At 42.4% G+C, this 18,683-nt stretch overlaps 1 protein-coding gene across 3 annotated transcripts in view; it reads right to left on the reverse strand.

The window, feature by feature from the left end:
* The window catches only part of septin9 (septin 9), a 311,371-nt gene that overhangs the window by 238,139 nt on the left and 54,549 nt on the right, over nucleotides 1-18,683 (reverse strand). The gene's annotated exons all lie outside the window — the stretch shown is intronic.

Raw genomic sequence — 18,683 nt, forward strand, 5'->3', positions numbered from 1 at the left:
GTGTGGTCTCACCAAGACCCTGTACAACTGCAGTAGAACCTCCCTGCTCCTATACTCAAATCCTTTTGCTATGAAAGCTAACATACCATTCGCTTTCTTCACTGCCTGCTGCACCTGCATGCCTACTTTCAATGACTGGTGTACCATGACACCCAGGTCTCGCTGCATCTCCCCTTCTCCTAGTCGGCCACCATTTAGATAATAGTCTGCTTTCCTGTTTTTGCCACCAAAATGGATAACCTCACATTTATCCACATTATACTGCATCTGCCAAACATTTGCCCACTCACCCAGCCTATCCAAGTCACCTTGCAGTCTCCTAGCATTCTCCTCACAGCTAACACTGCCCCCCAGCTTAGTGTCATCCGCAAACTTGGAGATATTGCCTTCAATTCTCTCATCCAGATCATTAATATATATTGTAAATAGCTGGGGTCCCAGCACTGAGCCTTGCGGTACCCCACTAGTCACTGCCTGCCATTGTGAAAAGGACCCGTTTACTCCTACTCTTTGCTTCCTGTTTGCCAGCCAGTTCTCTATCCACATCAATACTGAACCCCCAATGCCGTGTGCTTTAAGTTTGTATACTATATGTAGCTATGTTACAATACTTACCTGCAGCGGTGCTGCAGTTCTGCCACTGGCTGTGTGCATGACTTTGTGGGGGTGGGGGGGAGGGGGCGGAATTAAAATGCAGTTTACTCCTGCCTGTCCGATGGATTTCCTCGGGCTGCTAGCTGATGCAGAAAAATCATTCCGACTTACGTTCTCGGAAGTTTAAAAAAAAAGAAATCGCTGGACAATTTAATCGCTGGAGTAAAAATAAAAAGCTACTTCTAATGCCCTCAACGCCTACAACGGGACGGATCTCATGTAGGGGACAAAACACGGGGTAAGTCGTATATTTTACATATAAACTTGCTTCTTAGGATGACTTAATCAAAATTTCCATGGCGAAAATGTGATTTTGGCCCCATACGAACCGGCAGTGTTTTTCCTGGCGATATGGGGTTCAAATTCACCGCAACCACAACGTTCCAATCGATCGCGTTCCACAAAACCCACTCGCAAGATGATTTAAATGCCCATTAATTTACGGGAATTAAACATTAAATTCCTTCCATTTGGCCTATAAATTCATGACAATAAGATTTTAAAATCATGTTATATTGTGAATTCTTGTGTGAATGTTATTTGGCTAACTTAGGCTATTTAAAAATGTTAACCTTTTCTTAAGAAATGGATAGATGTTTAGATCTAGTAATTGAATTTTGTAATTAGCTACAATTAGGTAACTAACTAATTATATGCTTTAATTTCAGGTCATCCAAGTAAGATTGTTTCATATTTGTTTTAGAATGCTTCAACCTATAATAACTGAACATTTCATTCAGTTCTCTTAATTTTTAAGAAGGTTATGGGCTTTTGACTGTCAATCACAGCTTTTGAGTTAAGTCAATGGAAAAGCAATAGGGAACAAGATGCTAATTTCCGAGTATGAAAATGGCCATAACCTTTTTAATACTGACGATATGAAAGTGAATTAGGTGTCAAATTAAACTTCTTTTTATGCTTTATCTGATGGGATAAATTGCAGACTTGATTTTTTAAATTTCTTAAATTTTGTAACATTGCTACTATATGCCTTTGGAGTGTGGGAGGAAACTGGAGCACCTGGAGAAAGCCCATGCAAGTCACGAGGAGAACGTACAAACTCCACACAGACAGCACCCATAGTCAGGATTGAAACCGGGTCTCTGGCGCCTGTAATTCTACCTGTGCACCACCGTGCTGCCCAAATCACACTGTGTTTTTGATTTTCTGTTTTTGGATTGAATTTCTGTTTTTAATTTGTGCCTCTGTGATGTCTTTATTACTTGTTATATTCCGATTATATGTTATTCCGATTACTATGTAAGGTGTCCTTGAGATGTCTGAAAGACGCCCATTAAATAAAATTTATTATTATTATTATAAGTAATATAGCAGTTTTGTGTGTGATGAGGAAGCACTAGACTGCCCAACAAGAGGTAGTGAAGGCCTTTTTTGGCCTCTGATATGTTCTTGTTTTAGGCCGGAAAACTGACTTTGTGTATGGTGGGACAATGTAATTGTAATTCAACATTACTCACATTTATGTAGGAAATTTGTGTTGGAGGTACATTGGGACATTTATGTTTATTATTGTCACATGCACCAAGGTACAGTAAAATGTTTAGTGTGGGATGCTATCCAAACAGATCAGATAATACCGTACATAAATACAATCAAATGAATCTCAAGTACAATAGATGGAGCAAAGAGGAAGGTGCAGAGTGCAAAATATAGCTCTCAGCATTGTGGCACATCAGTTTCTTAGATGGAGTCCAATGTCCGCAATGGGGTACAGGTGAATAGGACGGTACCCCAGCTTATGGAAGGAAAGTTCAGAAACATGAAAACAGAGGGGAAGAAGCTCTGTAGACTGGCGGCACAGTAGCGCAGCAGTAGAGTTGCTGCTTCACAGCACCAGAGACCCAGGTTCATTCCTGACTATGGGTGCTGTCAGTACGGAATTTGTATGTTTTCCCTGTGACTGTGTGGGATTTCTCTGTGTGATCCTGCACTCCAAAGGCGTACAGGTTTGTAGGTTAATTGGCTTCAGTAAAAAAAAAAATGCAAATTGTCGTTGTGTGTAGGATAGTGCTAGTGTACGGGGTGATCGCTGGTCGGTACGGACTTGGTGGACCGAAGGGCCTGTTTCTATGCTATCTATCTATATAATATTAAAACTCTGTGGCTGCTGGCTGGCTGTGTTTCTGCCTGACTTGTGGTTGCCAGCCTGTGGGTGCCAGCCTTTGATTCGTTGACACGCCAACACCAGACCCACAAACGGCCAGGTTTTTTCCATTTCGGTAGAGATTTCACTTTTCATTCCAAGTATCCACTCCTGATTAAATTTCGTCGTGTTTATGTACACATTTTTAATAAAATCCTTCTCCCCCCCCCCACTCAGTTTGTCGCCTCCTGCTGGCCAGCAACCATAACGGCTGCTGGTGCCCGCATCTTGCCTCAAAGACGCCATTTAAAAACAGCCGCACTGCTGAGTCCTAAACGGCTTGAGTTGGAGGACCACGTCTCCCGTGGGGGCTACGTTGGGGGAGCAGACCCAACGGGTCTGCACTTGGTCTAGTATTATCTAAAAGTCCAAAAGCTGTTCCTGAGTCTGGTCTTCTGCACCTTCTGCTGGACGGGAGCGGGGAGAAGGAGGGATTACCAGAAGTGGGACAAGCCTTTGATGATGTTGGCTGCTTTTCTGAGGCATCATGGTGTAGATGGATTCCATGGTGGGAAGTCTCCAAAGTGTAATGAAAATAGATGACAAATCTAGGAGTGCTGACCCGGAGCTTAATAAATCTATTGAAAACCTCGAAGGAGAATTTTTAGGAAGCTAATCCCGCTGAAGAAATGTTAGCATAGACAGAGGGTTTAGGGGTAGAATTATCTGCGTTAGGACAAGGGTAGACAGTCAAGAGAGGTGTAAGACAGGTTACGCAATGTTAACAATAAGGAACTCTAGGGATTGGACTCTATACCTGTCTGCAACGAGATAAATGATAAGCAAATGGTGTTTTGGAATGGGGTATAAAACCCTTGTTTAGTTTAGTTTAGAGATACAGCTCAGAAACAGACTGAGTCTGCACCGACCAGTGATCCCCGCACATTAACACAATCCTCCACACGCTAGGGACAATTTACACATACACCAAGCCAATTAACCTACAAGCCTGTAAGTCTTTGGAGTGGAGGAGGAAACCGAAGGCCTCGGAGAAAACCCATCTGGTCACGGAGAGAATGTATAAACTCCGCACAGACAGCACCTGTATTCGGGATTGAACCTGGGGTCTATGGCGCTGTATTCGCTGTAAGCCAGCAGCTCTACCGCTGTGCCACTAGTTCTCTAATAGTTTTATTTTAAATTAAATGAGCTCACAGATCGACAGATTGCCACTCTGATTATGTATCCTGCAAGGTCAGCTGAAAGTGATTATCATTTCCATTGTATCTTTCGGAATAATAATAATAATAATAATAATAATAATAATAATAATAATAATAATAATAATAATTATTATTATTATTATAATAATAATAATAATAATAATAATAATAATAATAATAATATATTTTATTGTCATTGCACATAAGCGCAACGAGATTTGGTTTGCAGCTTCCATCCGATGTCATAACTTAAATAACTTATAGAATTTAGATTTAGATACCCGAGAACATGGTTTGTAAAAAGAACATTGAACATGATGTTCTCTCTGCACTTGTGTATGTTCATGTTGGATCTAGTTGAACAGCAGACTCATGTGGAGTGTCTGCTCTGCTCAACATAAAACTGTCATGAACAATCAAAGTGTATCATTCTGAAGAAGGGTCCTGTCCTGAAAAGTTGTCTGTCCATTTCCCCCCGCAGTTTCTGCCTGACTCACTGAATTCCTCCAACACTTTGAGTTTTAATCAAATTATATCAATAACTCAAAATTTAAATTCTAGTTTATCTGCCATTAGAGTTTATCTGCCAGTTAGTTCACAAATAATCTATACCTGTCTGCATATAATATGGAAGTTTATTTACAATTGGATTTAATTCATAGTTTCAGTTAATTTAGTTTTGTTTTCAAGTGTACCGTGGTACAGTGAAAAGCTTTTCTGTTGCGTGCTATCACGCCAGCAGAAACCAGACATGATTACACTCAAGCCATCCAAGGTATATACCTGTAGATACAGGATAAAGGGACTAGCATTTAGTGCAAGATAAAGTCCAGTAAAGTCTGATTAAATATAGCCCGAGGGTCTCCAATGAGGTGGATGGGAGGTCAGGACCACTCTCTAGTGGTTGACAGGCTGGTTCAGTTGCCTGATAACAACTAGGAAGAAACTGTCCCTGAATCTTCAATGCATTCCAAGGGCATTACAACTTGGGGGTTATATTTGTGGTTTTCATTTAGATTTGTTGAGGGACATCAACTGTTCTGTGGAAAATTCTACGTGAATTTGCAAGATCAATACTAATATTTTGCAGTGTTTTTCTGATGAACATTTGCACAGAATGTTGGATCAAAAGACTCTGCATGTAACAATGATAATGCATGACAAAGAGTACTGTGGTGTTGCTGGCTTTTCTATGGCATTGTACATAATATTGTCACAGCCCACACCACTGGTGTGTCCCTAGGCAAGGCCAGCAGCATAATCAAGGACAAGTCTCACCCCGGTCACTCCCTCTTCTCCCCTCTTCCATCTGGCAAGAGAAGTGTGAAAACGCACACCTCCAAATTCAGGTTCAGTTTCTTCCCAGCTGTTTTCGGGCAACTGAACTATCCTCTCACCAACTAGAGAGCGGTCCTGACCTACTATCTACCTCATTGGAGAGCCTCCGACTATCTTTAATTAGACTTTACATTGAATTTAACACCATTCCCTTTATCCTGTATCTGTCCACTGTGGACGGGTCGATTGTAATCATGTATAGTCTTTCCACAGACCAGTTAGCATGCAACAAAAATTTTTTTTCACTTGGTACAGGTGACAAAACACAAAACTAAGCTGGGCTCAGGAGCTGGCAGGCAGGTTATAATGGTATCCCTGGCAAGAAATAAATAGATAGGGTAGTTGCAGTCTTTTACCCAGAGTAGGGGAATCGTTAACCAGAGGACATAGGTGCTTGATGGTCGGCGTGGAGTCAGTGGGTTTAAGGGCCCGTTTCCATGCTGCATCTATAAACTAAAACTAAACCAAACCACAAGATCTTCCAGGATTGCAATCCTGCATCGAGTTACGGAGCTGTTAAGATATCGTGCATTAACATGCAACATGACACCATTGCTGACTGTTCAATAATGAGTCAAGGGGCTTGCTCTAGTAAGTTCAACTGTACTACCATGGACAGAACCATCACACTCGACATCTACATCTACCTTGGCCTAAGCGATATCCCAGTTGCCTTCCTATATATAGGTGAGACCCAGCACAGACTGGGCGATCATTTCGCTGAACACCTAAGCTCAGTCCGCCTTGGTGATGTGAACACCTGGTTGCCAAACATTTTAACTCCACGTCCCATTCCCATACTGACCTTTCTGTTCTGGGCCTCTGTCAGAGTGAGGCCACATGCACTTCATATGTCGCTTGGGCAGCTTACAACTGGGCAGTATGAATATCGATTTCTCTAATTTCAAGTAATCCTTGCATTCCCTCTCTCCCCATCCCTCCCCTACCATTGTCGTCCTGCTAGTTTCGCTGTGCGAGTCATCCACTGTGAGGCGGCAAAAATAAGGGGGCAGATTATGGGGTTAGGTTAGGTAAGGGGGAGGCGCAGCGAGACCTGGGAGTCCTTGTACACCTGTCACTGAAAGTTGGCTTACAGGTACAGCAGGCAGTGAAGAAAGCTAATGGAATGTTGGCCTTCATAACAAGAGGATTTCAGTATAGGAGTAAAGAGGTTCTTCTGCAGTTGTATAGGGCTCTGGTGAGACCACATCTGGAGTATTGTGTACAGTTTTGGTCTCCTAATTTGAGGAAGGACATCCTTGTGATTGAGGCAGCGCAGCGTAGGTTCACAAGATTGATCCCTGGGATGGCGGGACTGTCATATGAGGAAAGATTGAAAAGACTAGGTTTGTATTCACTGGAGTTTAGAAGGATGAGGGTAGATCTTATAGAAACATATAAAATTCTCAGATTCTCAGTCTGAAGAAGGACCTTGACCCGAAACGTCATCTATTCCTTTTCTCCAGAGATGCTGTCTGACCCACAGAGTTACTCCAGCATTTGTGTCTATCTTCAATGTGAACTAGCATCTGCAGTTCCTTCCTGCACACTTCAAAGACAAGTTCTTGTGTTTGATCTCTGAGAAGGCATGATCAGGAAAAAGGATTGATGAAGTATCTGTTTGTGAACAGATAGAGAATGTATTATGCAAACATGAATCAACATTACATAAGATGTTATTATGACCTAGATTTTCTGGTTACAGTAGATACCAGTTCTTTTGATAAAACCAGTCATTGTACCAACCCCACATCCAGCTTTCTACCCCTGACTACAATCAGTCTGAAGAAGGGTCTTGATTCCCCTACGCTGGGTATTCAACCTCTTAATTCCCCACAGGATTTTATAAGATTACCCCTCGGCCTCCCGTGTACTAAGTGAGAAAGTCCTAAAGTAAGTGCAATGACCATCAATTTATAATGTATATTATGTGAATGGTACTTGCTCTGTGGACTGCTGGACTGCTGTCCAGCCTCTTGTTCACCCACTTGACCAGGTAGTAGACAATCACTAGGTTTTCATTTTGTTCTCACTGTTTTGCTAATACAGATGTATCTGATATTTATAGAACAGAAACCATAACACATGAACCAGACTGGCCCTTCGACACACAAGGGAAGATTTGCACAGGAATTTGTCTACAAACACCCTATCCCCATCTCTTCATGGGAGGAGATTATTAGGGGGAGAGAGAAAATGATTATCTGAAGAAGGGACCCGAAACGTCACCTATCTATGTCCTCCAGAGATGCTGCGTGACCCTCTGAGTTACTCCAGCACTTGGTGTTTTGCAGAAACAAAGAACTGCAGATGCTGGTTTATACCAAAGATCGACACGGTGCTGGGATAACTCAGCAGGTCAGACAACATCTCTGGTGATAAGGAATAGGTGATGTTTCAGGTTGGGTCGTTCTTCCTCTCATACCCTATGTTAGATTAGTTTACAGTGTTTAAGACCACGTATTTTGCTTGTTCACTCACATTGCTGTTGGTTCGGTGGCGCAGCATTAGAGTTGCTGCCTTACAGCACTTGCATTGTCGGAGAGCCAGGCTTGATCCCGACTACACGAGCTGTCTGTACGGAGTTTGTATGTTCTCCCCGTGACCGTGTGGTTTTTCTCCAAGATCTTCGGTTTCCTCCCACATTCCAAAGACGTACAGGTATGTAGGTAAATTGGCTTGGTATATGTGAAAAATTGTCGCTAGTGTGTGTAGGATAGTGTGAATGTGTGGGGATCGCTGGTCAGTGCGGGTTCGGTGGGTCGAAAGGCCCGTTTCTGTGCTGTATCTCTAAACTAAACTAAAAATTTTCAGACAATTCATTTGGGATTCAAAGAACATATGAGAAAAAAAAGTGGATAATTGTCCAATTTGCAAACTTTATGCTCGATCATTAAAAGATATCCATAATTTTTGGAAAAAATTAAAGCTGAATTTTAATCCCATATTAATATTTGCATACCAATGATTGATTATATAAATGAATCTTAAATTATGTTGACTATGAAAGTTAGGAAATAACATCCATTGCTTCAATTCCTGTATATTAAATTATGGGAGGCATAGATAGCGTAAGCAGTCAGAACCTTTCTCCCAGGGTGGAAATGTCCAACACTAGAGGGTATAAGGTGAGAGGGGGAAAGTTTAATGGAGATGTGCGGGGCATATCTTTTTTAAAAGACAGAGGTGACATTGCCAGGGGTGGTGGTGGAGGTCGATACAATAGTGGTGCTTAAGAGGCTTTTGGATAGACACATGGCAATGTGGAGAATGGAGGGATATGGATCATGTACAGGCAGATGAGATTAGTTCAGCTAGGCATCATGTTTGGGACAAACAGTGTGGGCCGGAGGGCCTTTCATGTGCAGTACTGTTCTATGTTCTATGTTCTAATTCCCACCAGCATTATTAAGGAATTGCAACATTTATATCCACGATTCTTTACATATTAACCTCAGCAGAATTTATAATAACCAGATTTATGATGCATTATGTGTCCTATAATTGGACCTGTAGGAAATTACCAGTAAATGTAAATTTGGCAAATGTTTGTTCAGAAGTTAAACTGGCTAAAAAACTAACAGATCAATTTGGCACCTACAGTACAAAGGGATTCCAATGTTAGAAATAGCAAGTAAATGATCCAAGGGTTTCGGAAACCACTAATATGCTACACATTTCAACGCTGGCACGAAGAAGAAAACTTAAAATTTTAACTACAGTTCAATCAGAAGATATCTTCATTAGATATATCAGTGACCTTGACTAAACCTATCTGCAGATACCATCTTGAAGAGGGCACAAAGTGCTGGAGTAACTCAGTGGAGCAAGCAGTATCTCTGGAGAACATGAACACGTGATGTTTCGGGTCGGGATCCTTCCTCAGACTGATTGTTGGGGTGGGGGGGGGGGGGGGGAGAGAAGAAGGCTGGGAGAGAGACAAGACAGATGAAGGCATGGCAGGTAATAGGTGGGCACAGGCGAGGGAGGGGGGGGGAGGGGGGGGGTTGATAGGCGGATGTTTGTCGACTTTACTGACAAGGCAGTATTTAGGAATAGATAAAATAAAAAAGTAGGTGGCTAAAAGTAAGATAATATAATAAACAGGATGTGATGAGAAGATGATCTGATATTTACAATGAAGATACACATTTAAACTGTTAATTTCTGTGTTTGCATGTTAAGCCAGGACTAGTGGGGTGCCGCAAGGCTCGGTGCTGGGACCCCAGTTACATCTCCAAGTTTTTGGATGACACAAAGCTGTGAGTTGCGAGGAGGATGCTATGAGGCTGCAGGGTGACTTGGATAGGTTCGGTGAGCGGGCAGATGCATACAGATGCAGTATAATGTGGATAAATGTGAGGTTATCCACTTTGGTGGCAAGAACAGGAAGGCAGATTATTATCTGAATGGTGTCAGATTAGGAAAAGGGGAGGTGCAACGAGACCCGGCTGTCTTTGTACATCAGTCACTGAAAGTAAGCATGGAGGTATGGCAGGCAGTGAAAAAAGCTAATGGCATGTTGGCCTTCATTGCGAGAGGATTTGAGTTTAGGAGCAAGGAGATCCTTCTGCAGTTGGACAGGGCCTTGGTGAGACCGCACCTGGAGTATTGTGTGCAGTTTTCTTGCTATTGAGGAAGTGCATCGTAGGTTCACCAGGTTAATTCCTGGATGGCGGGACTGACATATGATGAAAAAATGGGTCCACTGGGCTTGTATTCACTGGAATTTAGAAGGATGCGAGGGAATCTTATAGAAACATAAAATTCTTAAAAGATTAGATGCAGGAAAAATGTTCTTGATGTTAGGGGAGTCCAGAACCAGGGGTCACAGTTTGGGGATATGGGGTAGGTACTTTAGGACTGAGATGAGCGAAAACCTTTTCACCCAGAGAGTTGTGAATCTGTGAAATTCTCTGCCAGAGTAGGCTGTGGAGACCAATTAACTCGATGTTTTCAAGAGAGAGTTAGATTTAGCTTGGGGGTAAAGGAATCAAGGGATACGGGGTAAAAGCAGGAACGGCGTACTGATTTTGGATGATCAGCCATGATCATTGAAGGGCCAAATGGCCTAGTCCTGCACCTATTTTCTATGTTTCTATGTCTAAGCCAGATCTAATCATCGCAACAATTTATTATTGTCTGTGTTTACTTGGTGACTGGTTTCAACATTATTTTATATCTCTTGATCTGTTCAAGCTATTATTGAGTGTATTCAAGAAACATGATTGATTTGAGCAATTACCAATGTTCAATATTATTTTAGTACACTATCTACACACAACTCCAAGTCATGTCCTCCAGCTTCATAATTTGCCGTCTGAAAAAGTTATGCTTTGTTGGCTATCTGAAAGAGGGTGCAGAGGGTGGTAGACACTACCTGGTCCATCACAGGTACCAACCTCCCCAGCATCAAACGGAGCTATAGGAGGCACTACCTCAAAATGGCTGCCGCCTTCATCAAAGGCCCCCACCACCCTGGTCTCGCTCATGATCTATCTGGCTTCCCATCTCCCACCGGATCACCTACAAAATCCTGGTCCTCACCTACAAAGCCCTCCACCATCTGGCCCCCCCATATCTCACTGACCTCCTCTCCCCCTACCAACCCTCACGGTCCCTCAGATCCACATCTGCCGGTCTCCTCTCCATCCACAAATCCAACCTCCGCAGTTTTGGGGACAGAGCCTTCTCCAGGGCAGCTCCCAGGCTCTGGAACTCCCTCCCCCAACTGATCCGCAATTCCGTTTCCCTCACCATCTTCCAGTCCCGCCTCAAGACCCATCTCTTCACCTCTGCCTATCCTTAGCCCCACGTCCCCCTCCCTTTTCATCTGTGTTTGAATTGCCTCATATTGTGTTTTGAATTGAATTCTGTCTTTAATTTGTGTACTAGTCATGTCTCTACTATTTATTTCATTCCGCTTACATGTTTTTCCTCTACTTGCTAAATTTTTGTAAGGTGTCCTTGAGACTCTTGAAAGGCGCCCATAAATAAAATGTATTATTATTATTATTATTATCATGAAGCCTGCACAGGGGGGGTCTGAAAACCACGACCACCAGGTACAAGAATAGCTCCATCCCAGCAACCATCAGGCTTTTGAACACTCCCCCACCACTGGCACAGCAGGAAGGATGATCTTCTATGGACTTTATTTTTGGTTCCAGTCTAGATTTCCAATTTGCACTATGATGATTCTGTTATTGCTGTTACTAATTTATTGTATTATCTATTTTTGTGTTATTGCGTTCATGAGCCTGTTAAGCTGCAACAAATAAGAATTCCACTTTTCTGTAGCCGGTACATACGACAATTGGCGACAGCGATGGATGCTGAACAAAGGCCCAGTAAGAAGAACCGAGGGGTCTTACCTTCCGTGACGTCGAAGTCGGCTGCGGGAGGCACCGCCCGGGGAACAGGGCTGAAGAGGGCTGGGCTCAGAGAGGGACATTCGCGGGACGACCAGAATGGAAGTGATGGCTGCAACAGACCTTTGTGGCCAGATGCAGCTGGGACTGTAATATGACGCCAAAATGGGACCTCTTCTGTGCCTACTGTGCTGGCCAGGGTGATCGCGCTTATGTATGGGTATAGTCTTGGTGACTATATGCAAAAAATATATTTAATTGTTTCTGGTACACGTGACAATAAATAAACCGTTAAACCATTAAACATGAGACACAAGGAACTGCAGATAATGGAACCATACTTTGAGGAAATTATGAAGTGGAGCAGTAAATGGAATCCCAAACCGAAATGTCACTTGTTGAGTCTGAAGAAGGGTCCTGACTCGAAGCGTCGACTGTCCATCCTTCCACAGATGCTGCCTGGCCAGCTGAGCTCCTCCAGCACTTTTGGTAACAATTGAACACTCTTGACTTTTGGTTGGAAATGTATTTGCAAAGATGACAGTCATGAGAAGGGATTACCAGGCGGACAGAGGAAAGGATTGAAGGACGAGCTCAAACCCTGGGCGGCACAGTGGCGCAACGGCAGAGTTGCATCAGAAACCCGGGTTCGATCCTGGCCTCAGGTGCTGTCTATACGGAGTTTGTGCATTCTCCCTGTTACCATGTGGGCATTGAAAGGATCTACAAGAGTCGCTGCCTCAAAAAGGCAGCCAGCATCATGAGACCCACACCATCATACCCACTCTCATTTCACTCCTGCTATCAAGAAGATGATATAGGTGCCTTAAAACTGTAATGTCCAGGTACAAGAGCAGCTTCTTCCCTGGAACCATCAGACTATTGAACACTAAATAAGCTCCGAATTACCAAGAATTGGACCATTATTTTTGCATTGACGTACTGAATCTCCTCAATCGTTTTAGGAAGCGGAGGTGTTGATGGGGTTTCTGTATGATTGCATCAATGTGCTGGGTCCAGGATACATCTTCAGAGATGTGCATGCAGGAATTTGAAGCTTTTGACTCTCTCCACCACCTTCCCGTTCACAGGAGGTGGCCAACAGTGAGGGTAGATGGTCTGTGAAATGGTCTAATCCTTTGCACTGTTATTATTTTTTGTATATTATAGATTTTACAATGCACTATGTTTACATATCTGCTATGCTGCTAAAAATAAAAAAAATAATTGTTCCGTTTCGGGACATATGATAATAAAACACACTCGACTCTTGAAGAATCTGTGGTATCAGGTTAGCTTCAATAGCTACAAAATGAAGTGGAATCAATTCATTGTGGAAACTGAAAAACTACCAGAGAGGGTGATTTACTAAATGACAGCAACAGTAAAACTGTTTACCTTGGCATTTCAGCCAGAACTTGTGCTAACTTGGGTGGGTCCCTCACGATGTGTTGATTGACAAGTAAATTCACCCTCCCATATTCGAGGATCACATCTCACCCGACCATACTGACTGAACACTTCAGGAGAAATATCTTTGAGCAAACAAGAATCTAAGCACTCTGTATGCAGGCAGTCTCCAGATCCCTGCACTGCAAACTTCAGCAGGTTTGGAAAAGTAATCGCTAAGAGATTTAACCTGCAGGAATTATTCCAAATCAAAATCCAAATTATTCACAGAAGAGAAATGAATGAATTCAACAGGTTGGGCAATAACTGCTCCAGGAAGTGATTGACCGAGGAAAAGGTACAGGTTATAGTTAAGTTTAGTTTAAAGTTTTGTTTTAATTTTAGTGTTTGTTTCGAGATACAGTGCGGAGGCAGAGTCTGCACCAATCAACAATCACCCCGTACACTAGCACTATCTTACACAAACTGGGGCCAATTCACAATTTAATCAAGCCAAGTAGCCTATGGAGTGTGGGAGTAAACCGGAGCACCCGGAGAAAACCAACGCAGTTCATGGGGAGAACGTACAAACTCCATAGAGGCAGCATCCACAGTCAGGATCGAACCCGGGTATCTGGCATTCTAAGGCGGCAACTCTACCTCTGCGCCACTGTGCTGTGTATATAGTTTATAAAAATAACATCATTGGATACTTTGGATGAACATCTATATGGAAATTTAAACAGTCCCATGACTATTGTCCGAGTATTTTGTCTTGCCAAGCACAATCATATTTTATGTAATGTCAAGGTGTTGCACAGCACTGAATGGCCACCTACTTAACTGATTAGAAAACTACCATCTGGACCCGAGATTGCTGCAGGGAATTGCAAGAAAATGTATTGGCAAGTGATACCGAGTCCATTACATTCAGTTATAAACATTCCTCCACATAATCTCCACAAGCATAACCAAAGCAGTCATTTAAGATGAACAGTAAAGTCAGTATTTAATTGCAGGGTATTTCCAACAAGACGAATTATGATTGTAAATGGTTAAGGATAAACAGTCAATGTCAGCATAAAGAAAATACATCCAAAACTATATTGAATTCCCTGCACGCGTTGGTTGCTAGGGTGATCATTACAGTTTAAGAAATTTATAAAGTGCTCTTTGTACCCGAGTGTGGATCACGACATGACCTCTGGCACTTTGCATTCAGCTGTGGAGAAGCTGCTTCAGGTCATCTTGGCTACAGACAGGAACTATGAAGTATCTAAACGTTTGAGAGCACAAACAGACTTCAGATGCTCGTGCAGTTGTATGTCAGGAGTAAATTTACTTTAAAAAAAAAAGAAACTTGTCAAGAAAAGCCTTTACTGGAAAAGCATTTTTTTTTTGCATCTGTATTTTCTTTACTATCCCCCCCCCCCCCCCTCCTCCCCCCATGCCCCCCCTGCAGGAGGGATTCAGAGCTAGATTCAGGTTTTGGCTTGGCCTCACAGCATAATTAACGCCAGTATTGCTTGTACTTGAAGGTGGACTATTCCCAGTTGTCCCACTCATTGCCTCGCTAGTCACTTGAGGAAGATAAGCAACTCACTGTCTACCAGAAGGTTGCAGGCAGTTTTTTTTGCAGACAAGACGGTGCCAGTACGCTGCTGACACGTACCATCACAAACACAGCGCTGTCTAGAGGTACCACGAAAGACAGCGTGGAAACAGGTCCTTCGGCTCACTGAGTCTACGCTGATCAGTAATCACCCTGTACACTAGCAATATGCTATACACTCGGTCCAATTTACAATTTTACCAAAGCCAATTAACCTACAAACCTGTACATCTTTGGAGTGTGGGAGGAAACTGGAGCACCCGGAGAAAACCCATGCAGTCTCAGGGAGAATGTACAAACTCCGTACAGACAGCACCTGTAGTCAGGATCGAACTCGAGTCTCTGACGCTATAGAAACATAGAGAAACTATGAGGCAGTAATGTCACCGCTGCGCCACTGTGCCACCCTGAAGACATGCGTGTTTGTAGGTTAATTTGTCCAATGTAATTTCCCCCCAATGTGTACATAGAGGATGAGAAAGTTGGATAGCATGCAACTAAGGTGGATGGGTGATCGATGGTCGGCATGGACTCGGTGGGCCAAAGGGCATGTATCCACGCTATATCTCTAAACTAAACTAAAGAAGCTGAAATTCAGTCTACAAGATGGGCGGCGCCGCAGTGACTGCCTCGCCAACAGTCTGTCTTGTCCCTTTTATTCTTTGCTAGTTAATAGTATGTTTTAGAGTTCTTTAGCTTGTTTTATGTTGTGGGTGGAAGGGGCGGGGGAGTGGGGGGAGATTGGGGGAAACTTTTTTTGTCGGTCCTGGTTAGGGACCGACTTCGGGGGCTCTAGGCCACAAGAGCTTCGACCGCCCCTATCGTGGGAGCTTCGATCGCCCCGACTGCGGATGGTTCGACTGCCCCGACCGCGGGAGGATAAAGAGGGAAGAAGATTAGACTTTATTGCCTTCAATCACAGTGAGGAATGTGGAATCCCTGTGGTGGATGTTTATGTTAACTTTTATGTAGTTGTGTGGCTTGTTGCTTTTTTTTAGTATGGCGATATGGTTTCATGTACCTTAATTGGTACACGTAACAATAAACGGACATTTGAACCGTTTGAGTCATCCAAGCCACTGTATCACTTGGCATAAACCCCTTCCTAATTCCATTCACCAACAATTGGTCCATTGCCTTCATTGACTTGGTGATCCAAATTTATCTCCAGGCACTTTGTAATTGTTGTAACTATACCCACTTCCAATGACTTCCTAGTCAATGCATTCCAGATTGCGAGCAACCTGGGTAAAGTTTTCCCTTCGATCCCCTCCAACTCTCTTGCTCCAGAAGTCTAGGCCTCTGGATTTGGATATCTTCATCTTCATTATGAGAACAAAGTTTCCCCCTATCCAGCTTCCCTCTCTACCTTCTCTACTCCAAGATCAACAAACCCAGCCTTTCCTCCTAACTGAAATTTCGCAAGCCAGACAAAATGCTGGCAAATCTCTCCTGAACTCGCTTCGGTCCATTTATAACCTTAGCTTAAAACAAAAATCGACATTTCTATCCTGTTTATAAATAGGTACCATTTTATAATAAACTCACTCTATTTAACGTGTTTCCTTTGACCACCACATGTTACATGGAATGGACCACCACTGAGACAGTCCTACATTACCCAACTAATGGAAGTGCCCGGAGGTAGAATAATCCATACTAATTTTCTTTTCTTTTTTTGTGAAAGTTTTTCTCTCAACCCAAATTCTAGAAAATCTACATCAAAAAAAGACACAAAGTGCTGGAGTAATTCAGTAGGTCATCGAGTCATACAGTGTGGAAACAGGCCCTTCAGGCCAACTTGCCCACATCGGCCAACATCCCCCAACTACACTAGTCCCACCCCACGTCCCCGTCCCTTTTCATCTGTGCATTAATTGCCTCATACTGTGTTTTGTAGTGAATTCTGTCTTTACTTTGTGTACTAGTCATGTCTCTACTATTTATTTCATTCCCCTTACATGTTTTTCCTCTACATGCTCAATTTTTGTAAGGTGTCCTTGAGACTCTTGAAAGGCGCCCATAAATAAAATTTATTATTATTATTATTATTATGTACCTATCTAAATTATTCTTAAACGTTTCGATAGTACCTGCCTCAACTACCTCCTCCGACAGCTTGTTCCATACACCTACCGCCCTTTGTGTAAAAATGTTACCCCTCAGGTTCCTATTAAATCTTTACCTAGATAGCTGGTAAATTATGTAGGTGCTTAAATATCCTGGAATCATCTTTAAATAAGCAGCAAATTATTGTATATCAGTAGAGAGCTGTAACATGTACACCTTTATTAAAATTACCAGCATACAGGAGATTAGCTTCTTTGATGTTGACAGTACGTCTTATCATCTGAGTGTTTGCATTCATTCACACAAATAGGTGGCAATTGAAACAGGATAAATGGAGCAAATCATTTTAGTTGCTTCAATCAATTGAATTTGACAACTGGTCCTTGAACCTGACCATTTTGATTTTAATTCTTCGCAACTGAAGTCAAGTACCAATTAACCATCACATTTCCTGCTATTAACATTTGTGCTGGTACTTGATATATCTTTCTGTTATTGAAATGTCAAAATTTCCTAATTCAATTAAGCATAATGAATAACAGGTTTTCAAACTGAAAAGAGATCTCCCTGTATTGTGGAGGTCAATTGCGACCTTAAAAATATACAAGGGAAATAATTGATACCCAGGAGAGTTGAGCAGGCAATGATCTCATTCAGAAATGTGAGGAGATATCATTAACTGGTGAAGCTGCAGTACTTGGTATCACAGGGATCTTTATAAGATATATATATATATATATATATGAGATCTCTCCAGAGATGCTACCTGTCCTACTGAGTAAATAGAAAGTACCAGATGAATAGAGGAAACAAAGATGACCCGGAGCAAGGAGGTTTTGAATAGTGGCATTAAGGCTGCTAACTTTTAATCAAACATCATCTGTCCACTCCCTCCCCAGTTGCCGCCTGACCTGCTGAGTTTCTCTAGCACTTTGTGGTTTGCTCTTGATTCCATCAAGTCACTTCGCTTCCGCTTGGCCTCCCATTACCTCGCTCTGCCAGCTTTCCCATTTCTCCACCAGTCTGAAGAAGGGTCTAGACCAACAATGTCATCTGTCCATTCCCTTCACAGATGCTGCCTGAATTTAGATTTTAGAAGTTACTTTAGACTGTATAGATACAGCGTGAAAACTGACCCTTCAGCCCATTGTGGCTGCGGTGACCAGCAATACGCGAGCAATATCCTACACACTAGGGAAAATTTAAGAATTTTTTACCAAAGCCAATTAACCTACAAATCTGTAAACCTCTGGAGTGTGGGAAGAATCCAGAGCACCCGGAGAAAACCCACGCAGTAACAGGGAGAATGTACAAACTCCATAAAGACAGCTCCCATAGACCGGATCAAACCCGGATCTCTGTCACTGCAAGGCAGCAACTCTACTATGATGCCTTGGCCCACGGTGTACCTCCAGCTCTGTGTTTTGCTCGCCACTCCAGCATTGCAGTTCCTTGTGTCTAACACTTAAATCAAATCTTCCTCTTCGTAGCTGCTAGTAATATTACAACTCCTTGTTCATTCTACCGCCTTAGAACAGAAACAACATCATCATACGAGTGGATCACATTTCTTGGCAAAGTTCTTCACGCAATTAAACATTTTCAATTGTAGCATCTTAATAAGCATTTCCATAACTCCCAATTATCATGTGTGGAACATCTTAAATGATATTAAAATTTCAATAGTATCCTCCTGACGTCAAGCTTAAGAAATCAGATTTTTAGTACTCTGTATATTGCAACAACATTCATATTTTTAACATGAAATGTCAGTTGATAAAAGGGGGAAAGGTGCCAACAAATTGGATTGCTTTTATGAAAAGGCTCACGTTAAATATTTTCCAAAATGTTGCAGATTGATCGTATACTAACCACTGTCAACATTCAGTCCTTCCTCATTAGGAACTCCCTCCATTACAATT

Source organism: Amblyraja radiata, chromosome 26 (genome assembly GCF_010909765.2).
Source record: "Amblyraja radiata isolate CabotCenter1 chromosome 26, sAmbRad1.1.pri, whole genome shotgun sequence".
Classification (NCBI taxonomy): Eukaryota; Metazoa; Chordata; class Chondrichthyes; order Rajiformes; family Rajidae; genus Amblyraja; species Amblyraja radiata.